The following is a 24,850-nucleotide window of genomic DNA, read 5'->3' on the forward strand; positions in this document are numbered from 1 at the left end:
CTCCCTGTGAACAGAGAGAGCTCTGTGCTTATTGTTTCTTATAGCTGCGACCAGGAGGGAGTATTTTAGGAATTATTGCAAATGAGAAACAGAAAGTAACTCAAAATACACCTGACAATTTGTACATCTAACAATATACATCTACAAAACCATCAACACACAAATACAGGGATGAAATCCTGCTCCAGTGGGGTGGAAGAAATAACACCCTGTAATTCAGTCAGGATTGTTTTATCCAATTAGAGCTACAGGGAGCATTTTTAGTAGGCAGGATTTAAACTCTGCCCCAATACTGGTGCTAATACTCATCCGTGCTATTGCAAAACTTGCTGTGGGTAGTTTGAGTGATGTTGGCTTTAGTCAAAAGACTGCCCTCTAATTCAGTGTGTGTGTGTATATATATATAAAGAAAAAATTTGGAAGGTAAATGTTTTCAGGGCTCTCATGACTGCAGGTGAAAATAAAATGATTGAATAGTCTCAGAACTTGTTCCATTTAAACTTAAGATGTGCTTCAGTGTAAAGCCTTGAATCATATATTCGTGCTTTAGCCAATTAACCTTTTGCTATTCACAGTACCATCACCAACTTTCCATTTCTATCTGGCTAGATTGAACTGGACTAATAGTGATGATTCTAACTCCAGAATCTGTGTCTGTAGGGAAGACAGTCATTGTCAGATGAAAAACCAGTTAAAGCAAATGAAATGCCAGTTCAAGTACCCACACACTGGTTCCAAGAGAAATCTGACAAGCTCCAAATCTTCTTATCTTTGATTCTACTAACCATTATTCTGACACCCCAGGCCAGTTTAAGAGCAGTGGATCTGGCACTGATTTCACTCTCACTATAAGCAGAGTTCAAGCTGAAAATGCTGGAAATTATTACTGTCAGCAAAACAGCATCCTCCCTCTCACAGGATTCCAGTTCTGTCCCAATGCTGGTACTAATATTCATCCTCTGCTATTACAAAACTTGCCATGTGTTATTTACTTAGCATTTGTATATTCGCCAAGCCAACATGCGTTATTTAAAGACAGCAAGTGTTCCAGGCTTTAGTTTGGTATCTCATCCAAAAGACACCCTTCTGTGCAACCCCCACCCCTTAATACCACAGGAGATCATGGATTTGGTACAGACTCAGAGGGAAGGGAGCCTCCTAGTAAACCATCAACACCGCTTCCAGCAGCACCTTCATTTTTCTCAGCAGTCTCCCATCCAAGAACTTACCAGACCCATCACTGCTCCGTCTATGGCAGCAGATGGTATCAGAGCCTATATCTGCATGGCTGCAGACAGATGTAGATTAATATTGTTTGTTTCATTTCACAGGAGCATAGAAGGTTTTGCAAATGGAACATTCCCTATTCTCCATCACTGCAGAGGGTTCAGAGTCCCACTGAGTTTCCCTTTCTTTACTCTCCTCCCTGGAGGCCCCATGTGCTATATCACAAACCACACCAACTATCTACTTTCCATCCTTTCTTAAATCCAGATGACTTTGTTCTGTCTAAACACACTCAGACTAGGACTTTTGACTCTCCATTGATTTCAATTATTCCTTTGAATTCAATTCTTTAGTGAAGGCTTCTCAAAAATAATTAGAATTCAATGAACCTACCACAGTTAGCAAAGCTTCAAGCTGACTTTTCATGACTATTGACAGATGAAGAATTCTAGAAGAAGTGATTCCTTGTCACATGGTTCTAAAGTTAACACACACACACAAACAGGCATCATGATGACAAGGGCACATAAGAAATCATACGTTTAAACTAGATGCAGCAAAACACATTTCCTTCCCTGCCGCTTTGCAGAAAAACACACCAATGGGAACACTGGAATATTCACTGTTGTATTCAGAGGAAGGAAAAAGAGTAAAAGGTTTGCATGGCTGTAATGACTGCAGGTGAAAATGAAATGATCCCACACTCTCTGCAGTTGTTCCATGTGTTCAAATCCACTGCTCCCTTGGTGACCCAGAGAGACAGACTGCAGAAGCACGTGCTTAAAACTGATGCAAGAAGGGTTAAATGTGACCTTGACTGATTTCCATAGCAACTCTAGTCCCTACAATTCTTTATTAATGGCGTCATCCTTGTTACACTTTGATGTCACTGAAACTTCAACCCAGACAGACGAGAAGCTGAATCTCATAAATATATTACAAATAATTATAATTAGAGATGGGCCCAAGATGAGAAGTTCAGAACAGGAGCTGGCAAAATAGCATCAGGAAAAAATATCTAAAAAGACTGAAAATAGAATATCACAGTACTTTATGAATTACACCGTAATATATTCTTAACCTAGAAGTGACTGTAAACACAGTCCTAATCTTTAAATAATTGTAACAACGTCAGGTCTGTATGGATTTTTTTTCTGGAATTCTACAGAGAAATTGTGACAAACCAGACTCCAGAATCCTTAAAGGTGTCTCCAGGAAACTAAATCACTATCAGCTGCAAAGCCAGGTCCTGTGCTAGCAGTAGCATGGCCTGGTACCAACAGAAATCAGGGAGAGCGCTAAAGCTTCCTACCACCCAGATCAGTGGCAGTGGGTCTTGGACTGATTTCATTCTTTCAGTAAATGCTGTTGAAGATGACGACACTGGAGATTATTTATGGAGCATATGGGGCTCACCACTGCATGTGTCACAGCTGGGTGTCAAACCATTGCCATCTTCACTGACTTCATGGCAAATCAAAACAGGAAGGATCTCGGGTCATTGACTGATTCTGCAACTGAAAACAGTAATAAGAGTGTGAAATGCTCTCTGATCTGTGTCACTGCTCAACTGGAACAAGGGTAAAGTCCTAATGTAACCTGGCTTGCTTGTGTGTAGATACAGCTGAGCTGTTTGTAAGAAATTCTAATACTCTTCCTACTGCTGGACCAGATTCCTCATCTCCTTCCTTACCCTGCATTTGTGTGTCGATACAGCTCTGATACTCATAGAATCACAGAGTTTAAGACCAGATCATTAGGTCTGACCTCCTGTGTATCACAGGCCACCAACCCCACCCAGTACCCACACAATAAACTCAACAACCAAAATTAGACCAAAGCATTACAGTCCACAGCTGAGTATTATAGCTGAGTAGTATGAAAGACATTTTAATACGCGTCTAAATCCTCAGCTCTTTCTTTACCATGAGGACATAAGAACGGCCATACTGGATCAGACCAACGGTCCATCTACCCCAGTATCCTGTCTTCCGACAGTGGCCAATGCCAGGTGCTTCAGAGGGAATGAACAGAACAGGTAATCACTGAGTCATCCAGTCTCTCTTGTCCAGTGCCAGCTTCTGGCAGTCAAAGGCTACAAACACTCGGACCATGGGGTTGCATCTCTGACTATTGTTGCTAGAAGTCATAGATGGATCTACCCTCCATGAACTTATCTATTTTCTTTTTGAGCCCCATTATAGTTTTGGCCTTCACAACATCCACTAGCAATGAGTTCCACAGGTTGATTCTGCGTTGTGTGAAGAAATCCTTCCTTTGGTTTGTTTTAAACTTGGGGCCTATTAATTTCAGTAGGTGACTCCTGGTTTGTGTGTTATGTGAAGGCATAAACAACACTTCCTTATGCACTTTCTCCCCACCATTCAAGATTTTATAGACTTCTATCATATCCCCTCCTAGTCGTCCCTTTCCTAAGCTGAAAAGTCCAAGTCTTTTTACTCTCTCCTCAACAGAAGCTGTTCCATACCCTTAATCATTTTTGTTGCCCTTCTCTGTACATTTTCCAATTGTAATATATCTTTTTTGCGATGAGGTGACCAGAACTGCCACAGTATTCGAAGTGTGGGCGTACCATGGATTTATAATGTGACGTTATGATATTTTCTGTCTCATTATCTATCCATTTCCTAATGGTTCCTAACATTCTGTCAGCTTTTTTAACTGCTGCTGCACAATGAGTGGATGTTTTCAGAGAACCATCCACAATGACTCCCAGATCTCTTTCTTGAGTGGCAAGAGCTCATTTAGGATTGTGTTTTCCAACGTGCACTGTAGAAGGGTGGAATGTTGTGTTTGCCATGATAACACTGTCCAGGCTGGTACAGCTGCTCATTGTGTCTGTTTCTGGATCTCCAGTGTTATCAGCACTAGCAGAGAGTGTAGCCTGCTAATTCAGCAGACCTCGATGTCACTAATAAGAAAGACCAGAGGCATTGTTCGGTGACAAAGGCACTCAGCCAGGTTTATTGCCCTCAAGGAACAGTACTAGCATCCCATAGGAGCCACAGGTACACTAACACGAATGCCAAATGGCAAGGAATGGCTCAGGCAGCAGCGGGAATTTCTGCTGTCCCCTCGGCCACACAAAGGGTTAAGTTGAGGTACCCTGACATATGTAGACTGAGACAAACAACTTAAGTACCAGCTTACATGTTTCATGACATCTGCTTATTATCTCCCCTTGTACTTTGCTCCTGATGTCTTGGGCAAAACATCCCTATTCATCGCTTCTGTCAAACCCTCTTATCTTGTGCTAGATTGGGGGGTACCTGTGCTAGCTGTCTGGAATGTGTTTACATACATATCCAGTGCCTGGTGCTTCTTGGGATTGCCTCACCAGTACACTTGCCAAGTTCAAGTACCAGACAGTGAACTTGTAAGTATCTGCTTTAATACATGGCCTTACCTTGGTTCACAGCTTAGCCTGACTTTGCTGACTGTGGGGTTCACAGGGCTCAGGTCTTGTACCAGGCCCCTCTATTTGTACTACATGCATGACTTTGCATTTATCAACATTGAATTTCATCTGGCATTTTTTGCCCAGACGCCCATGTCACACTTATATTGTTTAACATCAATATGTCAAAATCATAATAATCCATGTGAGCTATGCCATGTCAGGTACTGTTAGAAAGGCTATAATGTGCTAAGTAAGTTGATGATGTTTATGTTCATGTGTTATATGTGAGATGGAAGTTATGGACATGTTTGATATATCTGCATTTCAAATTGTGCTGTCTGGGTAACGACTCAGACAGGATGGCTGCAGCTTAATGACCCATTGAGACACTCACAAGTCAAAGGGGCCGGGGGGGGGGGGGGGGGGGGGGGGGGGGAGCCAGGGATATACTTGATGAGGCACCGGGACTGGCCCATGTGACTCTGAACTCCATTTTAGTTCCTGTAAAACTCCACAAACAGCATGGCCAGGGCCAGGGGGTATGTAAGGCAGAGGCCTAGGGAATCCATTTGGTCTTTCAGGAGGAATTCAGCTTCAGCTACCAACTTACCTCTGGATCATCTCATCTACAACTGAACTGAAGCTGTGAAACAAAGGACTGAGACCCATCCAATTACTGGATGTACACCAGAGAAACTGTACAAACCTACAACTCCATAATTCTTCTAGAAACCTGATGTATATGGACTTTCCAATCATTTGTATGTATCTGATTGCTCTAATCCTTTAACATTTCTCTTTTGGTTTTTTTCCTTCTTTTTATAATAAACCTTTAGTTTTAGTTACTAAAGGATTGGCTGGCAGCGTGGTATTTTGGGTAAGATACAAACTAATATTGATCTGGTGCTGTGGCTGACCCTTTGGGGTCAGAGGGAACCTTTTTAGTAAAGAGCATAGAGTTTAAATAGCTGGTCTCTTTACTGGACCAAATGGCTGATTGGGAGCCGGAGACTAGAATGCAATAAAGGGGGCTGTGTGTATTTGTATTTTGGGCTTCTTGATAACCAGTGTAGGAAGTCAGAAGTACTGTTTGTGACTGGTTGGGAAGTCTGGCTTCAGTGCCACCCACCAGCACTGGGAGAATCTGCTCTCTTTTCACAGCCTGCCCTGACCTTGGAATTATCAGGTGACTACCCTAAGCATGGAAGGGTCACAGTGGAACAGTCTTAGCAGGATCCACAGAACCAGAACATTTGGGTTTTGGATCAGAACCTCATGCTATTCCAAATTTTGATATTTGATATTGAGAGTGTTAAAGATTAAAGTTAGTCAAGATGAGTGAGCAGAGATCATATGTTGCTATGACCACAAAACAGCTTAAACAGTTATGTAAAGAGAGAAAATTAGCTCTTAAAGGGGATATCTGAGAGCAGAAAATGAAATACCTGCTCAGACAACGACCTGGAAGCAGGATCTCCGGCTGACTCTCCCACAAAGGGAGCAGATGAGGAAGATCGGCAGCAAGCCTGGGGAGATAGACGGCTTCAATATGAAAGAGAAATGGCAAACCTGCAAGTACAGGAAAGGCAAAGGATGGATGAACTGGAAGAAAAGGCTCGCCGAAGACAGAGGGCTGCCGAGATGGAATCTCATCAAAGACAGATGGAGGTGCATCAAAAACAGATAGAAGCAGCCAAAATCCAAGTCCAGATCCTGGAAAAGCAAAAACTGTATCTTTCTGGAAGCCCGGCTTCTCTTAACAGCGATTGGGAGAAAATCTTTCCAGTTTATAGCGATTTTGATATGTTTAATGCTGATATGGTAAATATATATAACCAGGTTAATGTCACCCAGTCCCAGAGAGAGTATAAATATAAGTCTCCTGTGTTATCAGTAATCAATGGGGAAATTTGTGAAAGGGGGTGGTACATGAATGTAAGCAGTTGTCTGTATTTAGCCAGGTATACTGTGGCAAGGAAGAGAGTGTCTTTAGCCTGGGAGTTGTGGAAAATAGCAACTTGTATGTTCAGAAAAGCAGTTTATCTGCTGAAAGAAAAACTGTCTCCAAATGCTTATCTGTTGGGAGTGACACTTTGCCTGTTAAGGAAGCTTTCCTACTCTCCCAGGGTTTGTCTGTAAAGAGCCATGAGGGCTGGGACAAGGGGGAGTAAAGCTCAAAGTATTTGTCTGGTAAGAATAGCAATTTATGTGATTGGGGGAAAACTGGTCCCCAGTATTCTGTCTGGAGCAAGCAGAGAGTGGCTATCAGCTTATGCTAATAGAGGATTTGTCAGTTGTTATACCATAAATGGTTCTGGATTCAGCTAAGACCCAGGAAGGAAGTGTTCCTAAACCTGTGTCTGTTGGGGGTAATGACTTGCCCAAGGGGGAAGCTACCCGTCTCCAAAAGTTTGTCTGGAAATAGCCATGCGGGCTGGGACAAAGGGGAAAAATTTCAAATGGTTGGAATGTTGAGAATAGCAATTTATCTGCTGAGAAAGAATTTGTCTCCAATCTTCTGTCTAAAGAGCAGACAGGGTGTCCTTCTCAGCTTATGCTAATTGAGGGGGTGCCTGTGGTCTCAGATTTGATTCTGGACTTAACTGAAACCCAGAAAAAGTCTGGTAGGGCTCAGGAAAATGTTTCTTTAAAGTAACTTCTAGAAAAGAAAAAGGAAATGTCTGTGAAAAAGGGATTATTGCCTAAAACTGCTCCTGAAGGAATAAAATCTCTTAGCAATTTTTGCAAGCAGTTTTCTGCAACTGAAGGGTGTGAAAAATTGATTAAGTTAGCTCAGGATGAATCACAGACCTCCATCAGGGTCAAATTCTGACAGCCTGATTCACGTAGAGCAGTGTGCTACTCTTTGAACAGTCCCAATAATTTCAGTAGGGCTATCTGAGGAATCTGGCCTTGTGGTTAACATAATACCACAGACATCAGTGATTTCAGGCTTCCAAATCCAGCTACCCTGTCACATACGGAGGGGACTGTAGACATATGTTTAGGACACATTGTGATCTGGAGATGCAGCTGTGAACGTGGGAATTTGGAGATGTGCTCTAGAGGTGGGGGTTGGGAACACCCCATAGCTGTGTGCAGGGACTCACTACAGAAGCTCTCCAGTTTGTTTTATTAAAGTCTTATTCCTTTCTCATTCACTGGTTTATTATTTAAATGAACCCCAAGCTCATTACAGGTATGTTTGCATAACTGTGCTTAGTTTGCATATACATACAGGAGTGGCATTTCCCTGTAACTCAGAGGAGTTATAACGGCTCCATGTCACAGTTCATGGTGCATTGAGCAGCAGCCAGTCCACAGTTCGCAAGATGAGGTCACACAATCTGCTCATCGGGGTGTTAGTTTTCTTTCTGAAGGGTAAGTGCATTATAATGGAATTGTAAAAAAAAGTATAAAAAGATGGACAACAAAAGTTGTCGTCAGAACAAAGGTGAGGAATGATTTGTCAAATAGATGCCAGTTTTCATGCATATGCTTCCATATGCTCTGTCTACATAAAGAACAGAATTGAAATGGTTTCATGTTAAATAAAATCTTGGTTGATAACTATGCTATGGCAATTTAAATCCTTACACTATCAGGTATTACTACAGACACACATGGATTTATGCTTTGATTTCTCATACAGATGCCAGCGGAGACATTGTGATGACCCAGACTCCAGAATTCCTATCAGTGTCTCCAGGAGACATAGTCACCATCAACTGCAAAGCCAGTACAAGCATTGGCAGTGAGGTAGCCTGGTACCAACAGAAATCAGGACAAGCTCCTAAGCCTCTTGTCTACGCTGCTTCCACCCGTCCGTCTGGGATCCCAGCCCGGTTCAGCGGCAGTGGGTCTGGAACTGACTTTGCTTTAACAATCACCGGTTTTCAAGCTGATGATGCTGGCAGTTATTATTGTCAACAAGACTATGACTGGCCTCTCACACAGTGATTCAGGCCTGTACAAAAACCTTCCTCAGTGCTGGTTTATTACTTCTATTGCAACTCTGTGTTTCAGTTACTCTGTCAGTCGTTCCTGGTTTCACAGCCTATCAGTGCAGAACAAATTACACACACTGACCTACACATAAAGTCATTACACAATATAGAGAGAAGAATTTCTCTGAACAGAGTTCAAATAGATCAGGTTAGAAAGCACCTCAGTAAACCAGGAGACCTCAGGCTGGAGGCTGTGGAAACATTCTATGTTTCATTCCATTTATGCTAAACAAAACATCAGAAGTTGGCCTAATGCATAACTTACAAACTTCTGCAGAAATGTGCAAACTACTAACCATGGAGCAGACTTCCTTAAGAGCTTGGAAATGTAGTCTTGCCTCACCCAAAAATTACTGACAAAAATGAAGCCTGCAGGTCCCCTGCTTTCTACCTGATCTGTCTGTCGGCCTTTCCACCCATCCATTCTTCTGAAGGCTTTCTGGAGCACCCATTGCGGAAGTATGTAAGCACATACCATCCTACCTGGCCCTTTAAAGCTGTGAAAGGTAGGGTGGGAAATCCAAAATACTTCATATTTATTGGTGGCATCTAACATGGACTTCAGAAATCCTGCAATGTTTTAGCAGCATTAGTATGGGATCTATTCTTCTACTTGTCAATGAGACTTTTTGTGACCCTTTAGGCACCTGGGGAGCTGGTAGGTAACCCCTAAGAGTTAGGAAGTGGAGAATGGAGTCTTCAGCTATTGTTTGTGTTTCTAATTTCTGTGGGCATCTATTTAAACAGTTTTTTCAACAAAATATCGGTCCTCCACACTCCCCTACACCCCACAGCCACACTCAGGGAATCCTTTTCCACTCTTCTTAGGCACACTACATGAGAGAGAAGTACCTTCCTTCTCCTTCTGCCCTGTATAAGGAGGGAAGGATGATCTAGCAGTTAGGGCACTGGTCTTGGCTGTAGAAGACCTGGATTCAATTCCTGGCTCTGCCATGGACTTCCTGTATGACCTTGGGCAAGTCTCTGAGCCTCATTCCCCATCTGTAAAATGGGAATGATAACAATGCCTTCCAGTGAACAGAGTATTGTGAGGATAAACATCCTAGAGGTAGTGACACTCTTTGAGATCTATTGATGTATAAGAAAGAGGCATCATTATTAGAGTATATCCATAGGAACAGAGCAGGATTTGGCCCATGGCTTAATCACTCAAGCCTTGAAATGCTCAGGAAGGCAACTAATTACCAAATACAACAACTATGCAAACCTTCCACAGCTTCATTATCTTGTTATTACAACTACAAATTCAATGTCAATGGGAATTCATATTCACGGGCAATCTAATCTGAGAGTCATCGCATCTTTATGAATTACAGATCTGATCCAAAGCCCAATGAAGTCAGGGGAAGACTCCCATACACTTGAGTGGGCTTTGGATCATGCCTTTAAGTCTTTAGTTCCAGGTACCTTTACAGCTGCTCTGTTCGAAGGGGAATGTATGGAAATGAGAATCATGTGGCCCACTCACGGTGGGGATGCAGGACATTTGGCTGCACACAGAGACCAGGGATTTTTAAAGCACACGTTTTTGTGCCATTCAGCTACATTAGGCATCATCAGCAGCCTGCACAAAGACCACTCACATGAGCAGGGACTGCTCGCCCCGTCCATCCGCCAGTGACCAGTCACCTGGAAGCGGTGTGGAGGGGATGATAGGTGAGGGGGAGTGATCTGCTCCATTCTAATGGATGAAGTGAAGGGTCCCCCTAGCACAGACTATGCCTCAGATCACCTGCGGGGGCAGTGCAGTTGCACAGCGCCCCCTACAGGTGATGGACCACCCAGCCCTGGCTGTATCATGGGCGTCTGTATTAAATGCGACATGTTCTTAACCTCTGTACACTTGTGTATTACATTCCTTAATCTGCGTGATCGAACTAACAGTTGAACATCCCCCAGTGACAGGAGGGGCAGCACAGACATGCATCAAACTCACCCAGAGCACACTGCACATGCTGGCATTCTGAGTATGGGCAGTACTTTGTAATAAGGGACTGCAAAAAAACGCCTCAACACAGCATCTGAAATGATGCAAACACATCAGTTCTGCATTTCTAGGGCCTGGGGGGCAGGGGATGCTTTGCATATTCACATCTGCCTGATATTTCCCTATTGCTCTGAGCAGTTATATATGGAGTAACTTTTTACAGTCTTTATGGTTTATGGATCAGCACCAGTCAGTCCAGCCATAGCAACATGATCTCGCAGGCTCAGCTCAGCTGGCTGTTAGTGCTCTGGATCCAGGGTAAGATTCAAATGGAGATAACATTGGTCTGGTGAGATAATGGGGGATTGAGCCCTGGAAACCTCTCTCACATGTATATGTATGCACACACTGTGTTGCTCAATGTCAAATTTATTACATTCTTTGGTTTTTTAATTGCACTCATTTGTCATAAGCTTTTAGCTAAATGAGAGAAAAGGATAAAATATGACAAAAAACGAAAGTGAAAACATGAATTTTCTGACGGATGCATTATATCACTTTGCATTTTCCTTTTAATTCAGATTCCAGCGGAGACATTGTGATGACTCAGACTCCAGAATCCCTGGCAGTGTCCCCAGGAGACAGAGTCACCATTAACTGCAAAGCCAGCTCCAGCACAGGCAACAACTTAGCCTGGTACCAACAGAAATCAGGACAAGCTCCTAAGCTTCTTATCTACGCTGCTACCTCCCGTTACACTGGGGTCCCAGCCCGGTTCAGTGGCGGTGGCTCCGGGAGCGGCTACACCGATTACACTCTCACTATCAGCAGTGTTGAGGCTGAAGATGCTGCAGATTATTATTGCCAGCAGGGTGCTAGCTTCCCTCTCACAGTGATACAGACCCATACAAAAACCTCCCTGTTCGATTTCAGTTTCTCTCCTGTAACAAATGCTTCCTTGAGATAATCACAGTCTGAACATAACCTCTGTGATATACAGTGTCCTGCTGTGATGGGGTGCATGGTCTCTGCGCTATAAATGAGGCCTGAACCAAAGGCCCCTGAAGTCAATGGGAGCCCTTCCACGACATATTATAAGTATGGGGGTTGAAATCGGCTTCATTGAGCTGGATACCACTGCAAAAGCTGCCGAGATTACAGAGCGAGGCTGCCCCTGCGATATTACCACACACACACTTGGAGCATCACTGGTGTGCAATGAAAGATTCCTACAAACCCGAAAGGGCGCGATCGTCTGATTCCCGGGGAATGGGAGGCACAAACAGCAGAAGGGCCAAGCAGAAATGACTTTAAAAGCTGGAGTTGAAAACCAGACACACAGTGCTCACCACTGAGATACCAATATCTGCTAACCGATCCCATACGCCGTTGTCCGTGTTACCACAGTTACCGTATGCCCTCAGGGAAAATACCTTAACTAACTGTGTCCTGGAGAACCGTGACTGAAAGGGATGTAGGGGTCAGAGTGGAGCAAACAACTCCACACGAGCTCCCAGTGCGGTGCTGTGGCAACAAGGGCTAACATTCAGGGGCTGTGGGTCTGGAAGCAGTCACGCTGCTCACACACTCACAATCTGCGCCATTCAAGCTGAAGATGCCAACATCATTACAGCAGCCCCCCACGCCGTGTTACAGGCAGCACGAAACCCCCCCTCCTCTGTTAGCTCCAGCTCTCGCACTCTGCTGTGATCCTGTAGATCAGCCCTGCGTCCTGGAGGTCTTGTATGGCAACCAGTGGGCTGTGCAAACCATCCAGACACAGCACCTTCATCATCGTCTTTAAAGTGGCGCTTTGGACAGATCATGGCCGGCAACCTGGACTGTCCTGAGTCGTGGCAGCTCATGCTCTGGAGAACTGAATCTGAGCCAGTCACCTGGGCCTGGATTACTGCTTCTGGGCTGCTTTCAGGGTCTATGTGGCCTGGGTTGGACATAGCCATTTGTGCATGAGGCCAAGATGAGGTGCCCACTGTCACCCACCTTCTCCGGCCCTTTACCCTACAGCCTCTCTTCCCCTCTCCAACCTTAGAGTATTTGGGGGCTCAGTTCTCTCGGATGAGCGCTGAGTGCACTTTTCCAGCTGCCTGCAATTACAATTAAACCAGGAGGCAGCTGGCAGCAGGTGGAGGCACATTCACCGGGCTCCAGCAGGGACAGTGAGGGCAAAGATGCTTTAAGGCAGGGAGGGATGGAGGAAGACAGAGCTGGCATGAAATAGGGAGGCCTAGGGAAGAGAGATTGGAAGATTTTGGAGGATGATCTGGAGGAGGGAGATTATCGGTCAGTGGAGAAAGGAAATCCAACCCCCTGCTGCCTGAGATACAAACCTGCCCCATGCATCTGATACCAAACTACAAGGCAAAGGCACCTCTGACCATCACAATTACCCATCACTCCCAACCAATTTACCTACAATAGATACATCAAAATATAAGAAAGTGCAGGACAGTATGTTAGACCTGTAATGACCAGATCATGGATAAGGTGCAATGGCCTGCTGCAGAGCAACAAAATCCAGCTCCTCACAGAGCACAGGGACTCAGAAAAGATCTGTTTCTACTAGGCACATGCAAACCATGCCCTGTTCGTGTGGAAAGACACAGGAAATTGCTCTCCCAGATCCCTGTCCTATCCACTTGGGCAAAACCCTGCACTGCATTTAGCTGTGCAAACTGTGAGCAGATTTTCATCACCATCCCCGAATGCTGCATTGCCAACCAGAACCAAGTCAGGGCCCAACATATCATGAGATTTCTTTTATAAACAATAAATGTTGGCTTCTTTTTACTTGCCTTCTGGATTTCACATCTTCAGACTTTTCTCCACAACCACATGGCCTAGAAACAATCCCCCCCCTTTTTTTTTTAAATGAAAACTGAGATTCTCCCCTGATCATGTGACTCCAGGAACTGGACTTCATGAAAAACACCAGATATCAGAACATTTACCAACCTCACCATCTTGTATGAAAAGCCAACAGCATTGCTAGCCTCCCACCAGGTGAATAGGGAAGGGTTAGCATTAACACCATCCACCTGGGGATCTCTAAGCACTTTACAAACACTAACCAGCGAGCATCACCTTCCCCATGTTACAGACAGGGAAGATACAGCAGAGAGAGAGATTTAGAGTCCAAATCCGTGGCCATAGAAATCAATGGGAGTTTTGCCTTTGATGTCAATGAGAGCAGATCGGACAGATCCTGCAGCCCTTACTCATGAAGATCATCCCATTCGTTTTAATGAGAACTGAGACACGCTCAATGCTTTAGAGGATTGGGCCCACAATGACTAGCCAAAGATCACACATTAAGACTGCGGCAGAGCAAAGACCAGACCCTGTATCTACTGTGCCTGAGCCAACAGACTATCCGGCCCCTCCGGAGGGCGAGTGACCATCACACACACCGTTGGTGCACAGAAACCAGCTCTATGTCTCGTCAGAGCAGGAGGCCAGGATCCCACACGCATGGGCTGCTTTGCATGTGAACTCCCCAGTGACCCTGCCCTCGGGCTCTGAGGGGCTATAAACATTTTTGTTCCACTCTCTACAGTTTAGTGAGCAGCACCTGCCAGCTCAGACGTACCAAGATGTTCTCCCAGGCTCATCTCCTGTGGTTACTGGCGCTGTGGATTCCAGGTAAGAATCAGAACCAGGGGGCGCTGGGTTAAAAGCTCTAAGATCCATGGATATTTCAAAAATTGTAAATGTTTGAGTAGATTGGCATTTAAACAAATGAATACATTTCTCACTGTTAAGGTTTAAATATAATGAGGATTATGAACCTGTTGTATTACCTGCTGCATTTTATGCCATTGTCTAAAGATGCAAATGCCAGTCATTTAACACACAATATTGCTCACGATCAATGGCCTTTTCTCTGTATTTAATTTTATTTCATATTTAATCCAGGCTCCTCTGGGCAGGTCACTATGACTCAGTCTCCAGAATCCCTCTCAGCGTCTCCAGGAGAAAAAGTCACCATCAGATGTACCGCCAGTTCTAGCCTTGATAGTGACTATATCTCCTGGTACCAACAGAAACCCGGACAAGCTCCTAAACTTCTTATATATCGGGCCTCTAGACTGGCCTCTGGGGTCCCAGCCTGGTTCAGCGGCAGTGGGTCTGGCACTGTTTACACTCTCGCAATCAGCAGTGTTCAAGCCGAGGATGCAGCAGATTACTATTGTCTGCAAGCTGAGAGCTCACCTCTCACAGTGATACAGACCAGTACAAAAACCTCCCTGCTCTGGGGGTGTGTGAATGTCGTTTCCTGAGAAGATCATCACATGGGGCAGTGTAGCAGCTGCAACTTGTCTCAGGGTGTCAGATCTGACTGCGCCATCCCTCTCTTTACACTCTCAGTATTCTGGGTCAAAGTAGGGCCAATCCTGCAATGGGCTGAGAGGATCCTGTAAGGCAATGAGTGATTACAGCTCCCTCTCAGAGAGAGTTGAGGGCTGCCAGCACCTCTCAGAACTGCCAGGCACCTTGTGGGAAGGGGCCTGAAGGGAGAGAAAATATGCTGACATGCAAAGCTATTTGCCTGCGGAGGGGATTTCACGTAAGCAGCATGCATGGGATGGGTAACGGTGACTGGGCTGGCCATAGGGTTGTGTGATATGTTGTAAGAGGAGGAAGAGATGAGAGACAAGGAGGATGGCAGACATGGAAGGGAAGGGAAAGAAACCAGGAAAGGAAGGAAGAATTCTGAACAGAAAAAGGGAACAAATGTTGCATTATTTTAAGAGACAAAAATCAACAAGGGTTTCATTCAATTGTTTTTTCATTCAATTGTAGTTTTACTGGTGATCATTATATCCCAGTTTCCATCTTGTCACACACACTCACTGGGGGGAAATCCTGGCCCAACTGAAGTCAGTGACAAAACCCGGCCATTCATGTCAAGTGTCCCAGATTCACCCTCTGGGTTTTTCTGTAGTCAGCCTACATTTTGTGTGTATACAAAACTGTGCTTCTTAGTAGCAATGAGTGTGAGGGTGGGGAGGGTTGGGTGGTAAGTTGCAAAGCTAGAGCTGGGAAAATCTTGTATAACTGTTCAGTTCTGTTTACTGAATTCAAAACTATTTTGTTAACTTTACTGCGTGAATCTTCACAGCAGATGCTGGCGATGTATCTGTTTGCATCGCGAAGGATAATCTATACTTAGCCATTTCCCCTGTGACTATTAAATGTTCTAATGTGATGTAGTGCTTTTTTGCCCTTCCCTTTGACCGATAGCCATGGCTCAGTTGTGAGAAAAAGGCCTGCTTCAGGAGTCAACTTTCTGGCATTCAAAGAACATGACCAGGCCAAGGGAGTTGGTGGCGGATGACCATAGCTTCAATGATGGAGGTTTGGGCTCAGGATGGGACACTGATGTTGGTGCATTCGTCATCCCACTTGATTCGGAAGATCTTTCGGAGGATCTTTACAAAGGATTGGTAAATGGCCCTATCACACCTTGGAAATGATACAGGCAAGGGAGCTTTTCTCATGGACTGGAAGGCTAAATGTAAAAGATAAAACACAGTCATAAGAATATTTGTAGTCTCTTTGCTGTTTGAACTCTCACAGGACCAGAGACATTAAACAAAGGCAGAGATTCCCAGGCCTTACCACTAGGTCCACCCTGAAAGATATTTGAATTGACAGATCAGAACAACTCTGTCATCTTTAAGAATGCATAGACAGTAATTCATTTGGGTTGTATGTTTGCTTGCTTTAACCTGTAAGTAATTCTCTTACTACTTTCTCCTAGTTAATAAACCTTTGGATAGTTTATTACAGGATTGGCTGTAGGCATTGTCTTTGATGTAAGACTAGGGTACCAACAGAGCTGGGGTAAGTGACTGGTCTCTTGAGACTGGAAGCAACCTGAATATTTTGTGATTTTTGGTATAAGTGATCATTTATCACTAATTCCAGCTTGCCTTCCTGTGTGACAAGACAGACTGGAGAGTCTAAGGGGACTGACTGTAACTCCATGGTAAGATTGTTCTAGTGATCCGGGAGTTCACACTTGTTACTGGCTAGGTGAAATCTAATTATAGAACAGACCACCAGTTTGGGGCCCTGTATATGACAGTCTGCCCTGAGGCAGGCATTCATGGTCATGAGCCACTCCAGACAGTGTGACAATGTGCGTACAGGATCAGGGTCTAAAAAGTCAGAACAAAAGGAGGTGTAACAGGGAAAGTATAGGAAAGGGGAAGGGTGACGGGGAAGGTTATGTTCTTACTTGCAATGTTAATGCAAGTGCCCTGGGGATTACTAGTTTCTTTCTTAGTTAATATGAATTGTGCCAATGGAATCAGAGCAATTGTCTTCAGGAACTTGAAGAAATGGGGTTTGGAGAATGGGCATAAAGAGGAGACAAGATGGTTGGGGTCAGGGAGGTATCGCCAGGCTGATGGGGCAGCCTAAAAGAAGGGGCAGAGGTGGATGTGAAGAAAGACAGAGAGGGGTCCAGCCAAGCAGATTGGACAGAGCAAAGAATGCAAAATAAGGAGCAAGGAGCCAAGAGCAGACTGGTGGGGGGAGCTGAGCTGTGGGGTTTGTAACGTTAATACAGAAATATATTATCTGGAACAAGGCAAATCTATCCATTCTGTGGGCCACATCCTCAGCATGTGCACATCAGAGTAGATCCATTGAGTTCAGGGAAGCTGCACTAATTTACAGAAGCTGGGATCTGGCCCCGTATCCAGGACTGAGAACAGACATTTTGCATGTTTGCATCCCTTTGACGTTTCCCTGCTGCTCAGAGCAGTTATAAATAGGGCCCCACCAATTTCACAGCCGTGAAAAACGCATCATGGACCATGAAACTGGCCCTTCCCTGTGACATCTGATCTCCCCCTTGCTGATGGGAGCTGCCCTGCCAGGGGCCAGTAGCTACTAGTCCTGGCTGGGCTGAGGCACTCTGAGCAGCACGGGGGAGATTGGACCCACCTCCAGAACCTACCCTGCTGCAGGAAGCTCCAGGGCTGGACAGCATTCTGGAGGTTCCTGCAGCCAGAGGAGGCTTCTGATTTCCCCCGTGCTGCTGGAAGCACCCCTAGCCAAGGGCCCCTAGCTGCTTGTCCCAGCTGGGCTGGGGCACTTGCAGCACCAGGGAGCAGACCAGACTCACCTCCCTGCTGCCCTCAGGGCCTAGTTCTGAAGGCAGCACAGAAATGAGGGTCACAATCCTGCCATCCCCTACAACAGGTGTGCGACCCTCCACAAACGTCATTTTGGGTCGGGACCCCCTGGGTTACAGCACCCTGACATTTCAGATGAAAACATCTGAAATTGACCAATTTTCAAATCCTATGGCTGTGAAATTGACTAGAATGAAGGGCGAATTTGGTAGGGCCCTAGTTATAAAGGTTTCAAGTCACTCTTTGTGGTTTATTGACAAGGGTTGATCAGAGCTGACACATCAAGATGATCTCACAAGCTCAGGTCATTTGGCTCTTAGCGCTCTAGATCCAGGGTAAGAATCAACTCAAAATCTGGAAGATGCAAATACCGTGATTTCTGTATCACGACATGGGTATTCCTTTGCTCTTATTTAGATGCATTTAGAATCCAGTTGCAATGTTTTACATTTAGTTAAGAAAACTATTAAAAAACCCAGTGTATACAATTAACTACTATGTGAAAACACAAGAGGTTCCCTATTTATAATTATTCTAATAATTTTTGTTAATGTTTCTTTTTACATTCAGGCTCAGACACCAGAATCCATCAGAGACACAATCCAGGAGACGCAAATCACTTTCAGCTGCAAAGCCAGCTCAGCCACTTACAACAAAATAACTTGGTACCAACCGAAACCAGGATAAGCTCCAAAGTTTATCTACAGCACTTCTTCCCCACACTCTGGGGTCCCACCCGATCCAGTGGCAGTGGGTCTAGAAGTGGTCACATTGATTACACTCTCACAATCATCATGTTTCAAGCTGAAGATGCTGGATATTATTGTTGTCAGCAGTATGACAGCTCACATCTCACAGTGATACAGACCCAAACAACATCTCTGTGTTCTGGTTACTAGTTACTTTCATTCAGCGTAACAGCTGCTTCCTGTCGGGTGTCCACATGTCAGTGTAACTGCAGGGGGAATCTAGGTAAACCACCATTCTGCTCAGATCCATTCCTTCCAGCTCTCCATCATTGTCTGGCTCAGACATATTCACCAAGAAATTCAAGGGCCATATTTGGTCCGTGTCAAGCTGACCAAACTCCAGGTCACGTCCTGTCAGTGTCACCTCTGGCATCACATTAGTGTGTTCATCAACTGCAAGTCTTCGGTTTTTTGATGGTTCAGAAGGCTCATGAGAAACTGAGTAGCAACTGGATACATTGGGAGGGGGGGGAATATCAATAAGTAAAACAAAATAAACACCTTAAGCCATTCTGAGACATGACAGCTCCCATTTCTGATGAGCTAAATCAGACGCAACCAGCTCCGCTAAGATTCCTGCCCTTTAAGCTCTTCATGTGCTTCCTGACCAGCATTAGAGCTCTCCATTGACCTTCTTCCAACCCTCCCTCCACCTCTTCTTCCTTCCTTAGCCATCTCCCTGTCCTAAAGCACCTGGGAGCTCAGCTGTGCCTGTGAGACCCTGGTTAGGGCAGTAGGAGTGGATGTACAAACACATTGGGAGGGAGCCAAGTACCATGGGGTCCAGTAGAGCAATAAGATCCTTGTTAAGGAAGGGCAGTGCCAAAGCTGCAGGAAGATCTGAGTGCAGGGCGACTGGGCAAGCAGGGGGAAAGAGAGTTTGATGGGAAACCAAGGAATGGAAGACATTTTTTGAGATGTATGAGAAACAAATCCCCTATTTCTGAGAGTTAATTGTATTGTATACTCAGTGAAGATGGTAGGATGCCCAGAGCCTTGCATAAGTATCTATCATGTTACATCTAAATAATGAAAATAATAGAAGAATGAACAGAATCATAGGGTGAAAAATCTCACAGTTTGTGTAGCTAATAGTGACCTCTGTTTAACAGGTGCCTTTTATAATGCCAGTGTGATCACAAATCACTGCACAGTGTATCTTACTCTCCATATTGTGTGAATAATATAACAAATCATGATAACATTCAGTCCTGTGAGAGGGCTGGCAGGAGGCCTACGAATCACTGAAGTGGTGATAACTTAGTTACAGGGAGTGAATTTCACTTCATATTAATAATGGTTTTGAATCTCTTTGTCTTGTCACCAGATAGCAGCACATCTGCATGAAACAAAATCTCTTCTGTAATATTTGAAATGTTGTATAAAATATCAAATGACTTCAATAGATCTAATATAACAACTACCCCTCCAGTCTAATGAAGTGCAAACAAATCAGTTCTCCAAGCTAAAACACTGATCCTCTTACACAGGGATTGAGACAAGTGATTTGCCTATTTGTATTGGCCTGATATGTCCCTGCCGCTCTCAGCGGGTAGAAATTCTTTGATTTGCTCTGCGTGGTTTGCGAATGAGCACAGGGCAGGTCAGACATATCAAGATAAACTCAGAGTCTCAGGTCTTCTGGCTGTTAGCATTCTGGATCCAGTGTAAGATTGAAACCAACAGGGCACAGACTTCAGAGAACAATGAAAGAGCAAGATCTAGAGCTGTCACAGTAAATATTTTCTGGTTTACATCAGTTCATATCATCTTACAATGGATTCAAGAAACAATACAGGCATGGTCTAAATGTATAAATAATGAATGAAAACACAAGGGCCAAATTCATCCCTGGTGTACCTCCATCTCAGGCAAGAGAGTTACATAAGAGATGAATTAGGCAGGATGGGATTTGATTAGTAACTCCCATATTCATCTCTTTTTCTAAGTCAGACTCCAGTGGGGATATTGTGATGACTCAGATTCCAAAATCCCTGGCAGTGTCACCAAGAGAGAGAGTCACTATCAACTGCAAAGCCAGTTCCAACATTTATGGCTACATGACCTAGTTCCAACAGAAATCAAGACAAGCCCTGTCTCCTGGTCTGGTCTGTGCCCTTTCTGCTTCCTACCAACACTTGCTGTTCCGGTGCATCCTTAGTTAAACTTCTAGTTGGTCACTTGGCTAGGGTTTTTTTATTCTGTGTGTGGTAGCTTTGCACTGTTCCAGCCCCATTCCCTGAAGAGAGGTAGGATCAACTAGGATGAGGTTACTCTTTAGCATAACTATTGTGGTCAAAGCACAGTTGTTTAAAGGTAAGAACCTCCCCATTGTCCGGAGTTTGAGAAAGATGTCCATTCAGGTTGATAGGACATGGTGGCTACACATTCAGAAAGGCATGCATCGTACATAGTAACACTTCATAACATCGATCAGAATCCAAAGGTTGTATAGACAAATCCCCAAATTGTGTAACCCTCCAGTAGCAGTGAGGAGATAACCTGGCTCCAGGGAAATTTCTTCTTCACCCTGATAACTTACAAGAGCAGCTCTCCAGAGTGTTATCCCCGGCAGAGATCTAACCTCAGTCACGACTGCTTGAAGCACTATTAACTCAGGCTCTATATTCATCCCCTCCCCTACCACAAGATATAAGATTAAAATTCTATCCAGACTCAGCCATGGAAAGGTGAAAATATAAATGTTTCCACTAACTAATGATCTCCAGATATGTATTTAAGTATAATTTATTCAGACTCCAGGGGCAGATTGTGATGACTTGGACTCCAGGATCCCTGGCAGTGTCTTCAAAACAAAGGGTCACCTGAACTGTAAAGCCAGTTCAGGCACTGACAATTGCTTAGGCGAGGGCCAACAGAAACTGGGACAAGCTTCTTATTTATGGGGCTTCCACTCTTGCCTCTGGGGCTCCAGCAGCTTCAGTGGCAAGGGACACAGAACTGATTTACCCTCTCAATTAACCGGGTTGATGCTGAAGATCATCATGGTCAGCCAGGCTACAACCTCCCTCTCCCCATGATACAGAACAATACAGAACTTTCCTGCACTGTTCTGTAACTTTGCTCATTAAAACTTCACCTCCTGCATAGTCTCTTCTAAACATCTGCTATTGAGGCTGCAGGGTCAATGACTGTGTCCGCCTTTAGTTACCTCTTTGAGGCTGTCTCCTTCTCTGAATCGCCACTAGGTGGAGTAGAGTCTCATAAATCAGAGAATCTTGGTCCCTTGCTTAGTTCTGCTTAAAAGTGCAGCACGTTGGATACAATTTTTTGATCCAATTGATGGTGAAGAAGAAATCAGTGCAGGACGGGAAGATGGGCTCCTTCCTCATGCCGAGAAATGACATTTGATGCCACAGCACGGTCCATAAATGCTCAAACACCACACTACTCCTAGCGAACAGGCGTACCAAGGAGGGAAAGGGAAAACAGGGAAAGAAAGAACAGAAGGGCGAAAAAGAGGAAAAGGCAGCTTTAAATTGCACCCAGGACTCCAGAGGCAGAGCAGCTCCACAGAAATGACATTCTAGTCTGAGCACATCCAGGAGGTTTCCTGTCATTTCGGTTTACGCTTCCTTTCGGCCTATGAACCCGAGGGGGCAGATTCTGTGCTGCGTTTCCCGAGAGAGGCAGCCCAGGGGGACAGAGGCAAAGTTAAGGTTCTGCCCATGCTGGGGCCACTGAAACACCCAGTGTAAGTTAGAGCAGCCCTGGGTCCGGTCTAACCTTCAGCAGCTTCTTCAGGGCTGTCTATGGGCTGCTTTGCAACCCAGAGAACCCCTTAGCACAGAGCACTGTAGCTATGCCCACTCCTCACTTATCTGCCACAACCTCCTCCCCGATTAGATCCAGCACTGGGGGAATTGTCCTCTGCCCCCTTGTGGCTCTTCCAGGGCTGCCAGACAGCACCAGACTGGCTTGCAGAGGCTAGGATGCAGGGCAGAATCAGCTCCAGCCATATGCAATTCACTATTTTTGCTTTACATCATATATACTCAGGTATTTGCTTTTATTCTGTAAGATCTCACCTACTCCACACCAAGGGGCAAGTACTCCAGTCAGTTCCTTGGTGCCAACCTCCCCTAAAGTCTAGGAGACTCAGTGGAGGCAGGTGGGGAGTGTAGCATACGCACATTAGCTGGGTGTTTCTGCTGCAAAGGGTCAGCAGTGAAATAATTAGCAAGGCGTCTGTTTCAACGGTCATGTTTAGATTTCAGTATTAGCAACCCATTGAGATGAATAGGAGAGTACTCACATTGTAGGGTTATTGCATCAGGCTCTCTGCAGACTCAGGCAGATTCCCTGCCCTAGCTATTCAGATCACATTTTCAAAGTTATTTTCAGCACCAGAAGGACTATCCATTTTTTAAATGAAAACTTAGATTCTGCAGCCCAGTTCTGAGGGGTGGGTGAGGGATGGATTCCATGGCAAATTCTGTGACTGAGCAATCGGTTATAAATTGCACGTGAAATGCACACTGGATGTTGAGCTGATAAGCAGATCGATTTACATCCTTCCTTTGGTCACTAAACAAGCAGCTCTCTCCATCATCACAGGGACTTGACCTCACAAACTGAGGGCTGTATATCACCCTTTATCCACAGTTTCTGCACATGGGCTCAAGGAATGTACATTTGTACAGAGCCACGGATTTGCATAGAGCTGTCGAGTGACATTTCTCTGCTCTACAAAACAAATATAAATGTGTCAGTTCATCACTTTGTACTTTTCATCTGACAGTCTAGAAGCATCAAGATGATCTGGCGGACTCAGCTTCTCTGGCTCCTGGTGCTCTGGATTCAGGGTAAGAATAGCAATGGGAGAGTTTGCCTTACATGAATAACTTTCTACCAGATTCAGAAAATGACGGCTTTGCCTTTCGCATACCAGGCTGCTGGGCACATTATGAATACTTGAGATAGCTGGAGGGATATTTTTCTCAAATGTACAATAGCTCTTAAATGCAATGTCAGTGTTGCTCTTCTGGCACGAATAAGTTGTTTAAAAGAGAACTAGAGAGACTGCAAAATACAGTTTCCCTTTGTTAGACATTATCTCATTTGAATGGTTTTATATTTTGTATTTTCCCCACCCAGGTTCCTGGGGGCAGATCATACTGACTCAGACCCCACAATCTCTGTCAGCATCTCCAGGAGACAGAGTCACCATCAGCTGCAAAGCCAGTTCCAATGCTAACACCAACATAGGCTGGTACCAGCAGAAATCAGGACAAGCTCCAAAACTATTGATCTACAGTGGCTCCACCCGACCTGCAGGGATCCCGGACCGGTTCAGTGCCAGTGGTTCTGGCACTGACTTCACTTTTACCATCAGCAGCATTGCTGTCGATGATGGTGGAGATTATTACTGCCAGCAAGGACAGAGCTTCCCTCTCACAGTGATACAGACCAGCATAAAAACCTCCAGGCTTTCCTCACTCACTCACTTGACCAGCTGCTTCCTCTGCAGTTACAGTCAGAAGGTGGAGACGGTCTGTCACACTTCCGGAGCATCTTCTCATGGCCCAGTTCTTCTAATTAGCTATGGAGCTCCCACCACAAGACAGGCCAGGGATGGGAATTCACATGGTGATTCTTTCCATTGCACTTCACAGTTTTCCTCTATTTCCTCAACCGTTTTTACCCTTACAGGCCAGCTCCAATTGACCTCTGACACTGGGATTTAATCATGCCACCTTCACAATGACTGTGGTCCCAGGACTCGGGATTTCATTGCACTCTTTGGGCCCCAACTGCTCCCACTGAAGTCAAGGGGAGAACACCTACTGACGTCAACGGGGGAAGGGGCAGGCCCTTGTATAGGTCATGTTCTTCATGCAAGTGGACGCTGCAGAACGGAGATAGTCTCTTCCTCTTAAGTTCTTATGAAACACATGGTTTCACTGGCTTCCTGGCCCACATCATCTGCTGTGCCTCAAGGGGGTCATTGAAGTCACTGCCTCACCTATTATAAACCTCTTTATCCCTCTGCTCCTCCAAGCTACAGTATCAGTTCCAAACATCTCCAAGGTGACTCTGTTCAAGACCCATCCTAAACTCTCATCAGGAAAAAGGCCACATTGTGCAAGGCACTGCACAAAACACAGAGTAAAACGAAGATGGTCCCTGTCCCAACTGGATAACAACAGACACAATAGGTAGATAAACAGACAAAAAGGGGCGGGAGTGGGTGGAAGCTCATTTAACAATACAGACACATATTGTTTGCATAAGTTAGTACTCTGTGTTAATAGTAATAATACTTGGCTTCAGACTGTAAGCTCTTTGGGGCAGAGACTGTGTTTGTACAG

Source organism: Emydura macquarii, unplaced genomic scaffold, assembly GCF_026122565.2.
Source record: "Emydura macquarii macquarii isolate MOO-44397 ecotype Brisbane River unplaced genomic scaffold, CSIRO-AGI_Emac_v2 contig_310, whole genome shotgun sequence".
In the NCBI taxonomy this organism is placed as follows: domain Eukaryota; kingdom Metazoa; phylum Chordata; order Testudines; family Chelidae; genus Emydura; species Emydura macquarii.